This window comes from Callionymus lyra, chromosome 7 (assembly GCF_982586985.1).
Source record: "Callionymus lyra chromosome 7, fCalLyr1.hap1.1, whole genome shotgun sequence".
NCBI classification, from domain to species: Eukaryota; Metazoa; Chordata; class Actinopteri; order Syngnathiformes; family Callionymidae; genus Callionymus; species Callionymus lyra.
Genome location: NC_141824.1, coordinates 4,499 through 8,952, shown reverse-complemented (window position 1 = coordinate 8,952; position 4,454 = coordinate 4,499). Strand labels below are relative to the sequence as shown.

Below are 4,454 nucleotides of genomic sequence, written 5' to 3'. Positions count from 1 at the left end.
TGCGGCCTCCGCATACGTCCCTGGTTGGGAAGTCATCCATGTTGGTGTCCCGGTCCGGGTCTCGTTGCCATATGTCATGAGGTATGGATTTTTAGGCCCGGGAGGAACTCCACGTATGTAGGCCGGAGCCCTGTGTTTCCTGGAAGGAACCAGGATCCACTCACCCTCAAATTCGTCGTCCATAATTTATGGAGAAATAAGACGTTTGAAAAGGTTTTTCAAAAAAGTATATATTTTTTTGTATTTTTGGCACACACGAAAAAGGACACAACGTTTCGGAGGTTTTCTCCTTCTTCAGGCGTCCATCTTTCGTGTGGGCTTCCTGGTGGCTGCATCCTTGCCCCTTAAGAGGCGTGTCGCTGGAAGCAGGAAGACTCTTGTGGATGGGGTATGTCGCCCTCTGGTGGATGGGGAGACTTCTTCAGGCGTCCATCTTTTGTGTGGGCTTCCTGGTGGCTGCATCCTTGCCCCTCAAGAGGCGTGTCACTGGAAGCAGGAAGACTCTCGTGGATGGGGTATGTCGCCCTCTGGTGGATGGGGAGACTAAAAGGTGAGTAACATGGGGGGATAAACAGGGAGAGATTTGGGTGATAATTTAAACAGGGAGACAGGTGAGGATTACATTATAGCGAAAAAATAGGTAAGAAAGATAAATGAATAAGAAGAATAAATTAAGTAAGTAAAAAATAAAAAAATGCAAAATGCAAAATGAAAAATAGAAAATAGAAAATAGAAAATAGAAAATAGAAAATAGAGAATAGAAAATAGAAAATAGAAAGTAAGAAAATGTACAAATAATAAAGAGGTTCCAAGAGGGAGAGGTTCACCACACGGGTCCCCAGGGCTGGCAAAGGTTAGGTTTTTGAGGGGGGTTGACAGGGAGGGTCCCTGTCGGGCACGGGCCAGTGCAAACCCAATGATGACCCCTCCCTACCTGTAAAAGAAATTCAGAAAAGATTAAAGTTTAGAAGTTAGGTTAAGGGTAAGGGTTAGGGTTGGGTTTGTATTGGGTTAGGTTAAGTAATGGGTGGGGTTTAAGTTAAGTTATTGGTGGGGGTTAGTTTAAGATGAGTGAGGAATTTAGGTTCAGGGTAAGGGTTAGAGTTGGGTTTGTGTTGTGTTTAAGGTGAGGTTAAATAATGGGTGGGGTTTAAGTTAAGTTAATGGTGGGGGTTGACTTAAAAGTGCGGGGTTAGGTTAAGGGTTAGGTTTGTGTTGGGGTAGGGTTAGGTTAAGTAATGGGTGGGGTTTTAAGTTAAGTTATTAGTGGTGGTCGTTTATAGTTGAGGGGTCTTTTTTTTCCAGAAGGGATAGGGGCTGTTTGTCCAAAATCGATAGGGGAGGTTGGTCGGTTAGGTGGTCGGAGGTAGTTAGGGATGGACCGTCGGTTGGTGTGGGTCCAGGTCATCTTTGGAAACGGTCTCATAGTCAGGGTAGTTGAAATCCGTAAAACTGAGCGGGGAAGTCCGACCCACGTCTGCTGGACAGGCGAGAGAGAAAGAGAGAGAGGAGAATTTTTTTTTTTTATGAGAGGTCTGGGTGGGAATTGAACCAGGGTCCTTGGAAGTACGGGGCAGTTAATTTGCGCGATGCGCCACAGAGGTCCGTGGAGTTCCTGCTCGTAGGGAGGTGGGGTCATGGGCAAAGAATGGAGAAAGAGAGAGAAAAAAAACAAATCAATAAATCAGAGGCATGGGTGGGAATCGAACCCGGGTCCTCAGAAGTTCGGGGCGGTCGAGTGGTGCATGGAGCCATGGAGGTCTGCGGGGCTACTGAAGGTAAGGAGGTGAGGTCATGGATAAAAAATGAGGATGCAGGGTTAAAAAATATATATCATAATATGGGTGGGGAAAAAGATTGGGGGAAATTTGTGTTTATTGTCGGGGGTAGAAAGGGGTTAGATTTAGGGTTGGAGGGGTTAGGGTTAGGTTTTTCTGGAAGTAAGGTATAGGTTTTAAGGTTAAGGTGAGGGTTAAGGAGTAGGGGGGTGAAAGTTAAGTTTAGGTTTAGGGGGGTGAGATTAGGATTGGGGGGGTGAAGGTTTAAGTTTAGGGTTAGGGGGGTTAGGGTAAGGAATTTGGAAAAAATTGGGTTTTTTTTAGGGGGCTCAGGGGGTTAGGGTTAGGGTCAGGGTGGGGGTTAGGTTTGGGGTTAAGGGTAAGGTTATAGAGTAGGGGGGTGAAGGTTAGGTTTAGGGTTAGGGGGATTTAGGGTAAGGAATTTGGGAAAATGGGGTTTTAGGGGCTCAGGGGGTTAGGGTTAGGGTCAGGGTGAGGGTTAGGTTTGGGGTTCAGGGTTAGGTTTTAGAGTGGGGGGGTGAAGGTTAGGTTAAGGGTAAGGGTTAGGAATTAGGGCAAAAGGGGTTAGGGGCTCAGGGGGTAAGGGTTAGGGTAAGGGTAAGGGTTGGGTTTAGAGTTTAAGGGTAGGAGGGGGTGAATGGGAGAATGAGGGTTAGGTTTAGATTGGGATGGTAAATAGAGGGGAGGGAGAGTAGGAGAGAATAAAGAAGAGAGAGTAAAATGTGAGAAGTAAAAGAATGATACCACATGATGTTTTAGGGATTCAGTTTAGTCCTTTTGGGGTCCTGGTGTCCAATCTGGTGATCCAGCTCCGGGCTCTTGTCTCCCTCTGGTGGCGGGTCCAGGTGTCGCAGTGTTCCAGGAGGTGAAGTTGTAATTGTAGTTTATTGTGCTTAATGAAGTGGTTGGAGATGGGGTTGTTGCTGTTGAGTGAATGTTTGAATAGGTGTTGTAATTTGTGTGTTGTGATAGAGAGTAGGGTGTGTGTGTGACCGATGTATGACTTGTTGCAGGTGGAACAGGTGATTGAGAAAATGCAGTTGCGGATGGGTGAGGGAGGCAGGGGTGGTAGTGGGTATATGTGTGTGTGGTCCGAGTTATGGATCCATTTTATTTTTGTATTGAGGAATGGTATGTTGTGGGTGGTTGTGGGTGATTTTTGGAAGTTGGTGCGTATGAGCAGTTGGTGCAGGTTGGTGTTTTTACGGTGTGCAGGTATAATTTTGTGGTTGTGAAGGGTGTGTAAGTGAGTTTGGATAGTGGTGAAGGTGTTTTTTATTTGTGAAAAAAGTGAGTGGGACGAAAGGGTGTAAGTGGAGATGAAAGGAATAATAGTGTGGTTATCCGGTGGGCGGTGAAGGAGAAATGTCTTGTAGCAGTGACGAAGAAAAGATCTAGAATAACCCCTGTGGCGTAGTGATTTAAAAAGGATGGTAGAAGCAGTTTTAAAGTCAAGGTGACGGGTACAGATGCGGTGAAAGCGGAGTATTTGTGATTTAATAAGGCCAGAGAAGGTGTGTCGGGGGTGAAAAGAGGTTTTGTGCAGAAGTGCATGTGTGTCTGTGTCTTTAAAGAATACCCTGATGTCCAAGTGCTGTGTATGGGTGAACGTAGGTCCTTTAAATATTGTTGTGTCGAGGAAGTCAATAGAGTGGAAGTCAAAGGTAGATTTCAGGGTGATGGAGTCGTCCAGGGAGTTGAGTGTGCGTATGAATTTGTTAAATTGTGTCAAACTACCAGGCCAGATTCCGAAAATGTCATCTAAGTAACGTAGGTAAGTAGTGGGTCGGATGTGATAGTGATTGAGGGCATTAAGCTCCCACTCTGCCATATAAATATTTGCGTAAGCGGGAGCAAAACGTTTCCCCATGGCCGTGCCTGAAGTCTGTAAGTAATATGTGTCGTTGAATTTAAAGTCATTTCGTCGTAAATGAATTTCTAAAAGTTGAATGAGTTCAGTGTCTGGTCTACCTGGGTCAGGGAATTTTTTAAATATGTTATTAACAGCAAGTAGTCCTTTGTCTATGTTGATGTTGGTGTAAAGTGAGTCAACGTCGAGAGAAAATAAGAAGGAGTTAAGGGGGACGGTGATATTTTAAATTTTGTTAATAAAGTCATAAGTGTCCTTTATATAACTGGGGTGACGTGTGGAGAGAGGAGTCAGGTAATAGTCTAGGTATTGTGCGGTATTGTATGTGTCGCTGGAGCAGTCAGAAACTATAGGTCGGCCAGGAGGGATTTTGAATGGGATAGTCCAGGTTTTGTTGAGGGAGTGAGGAAGAGTTTTTGGGTCAAGTTGATGTGTCCGTTGTCAAAAAGGCGGTCTAGTATTGGTTGGAGTAACAGGTGTGTGTCCGTAAAAATAGGTGTCGTCAGTGGTTTATAGTATTTTGTGTCGGAAAGTTGTCGTAGTACTTCATATGTGTATTGTGATTTATCCATGATGACTATAGTGTTGCCTTTATCTGCGGGTTTGATGATTATGTCATTGTTATTTAACAGGTCATGTAGTCCGTCTTGTTCAGTGGGTGTAATGTTCAGTGGTGGTGTAGGAATGTTTGAGTGGAGTTGAAAGAAGTTTTTGTCGGAGATGAGTTTTTTATTTAGTGCAGGTGGAAAGTAGGAGTCAGATGGTGTCCAAGTTGATGGTGGTGT

The 4,454-nt window shown here is 44.8% G+C and overlaps 1 pseudogene; it reads right to left on the bottom strand.

The window, feature by feature from the left end:
• Window positions 1–344: 344 nt before the first annotated feature.
• Window positions 345–4,241, bottom strand: LOC148074562 (uncharacterized; annotated as a pseudogene).
• Between the last annotated feature and the right edge of the window lie 213 nt (window positions 4,242–4,454).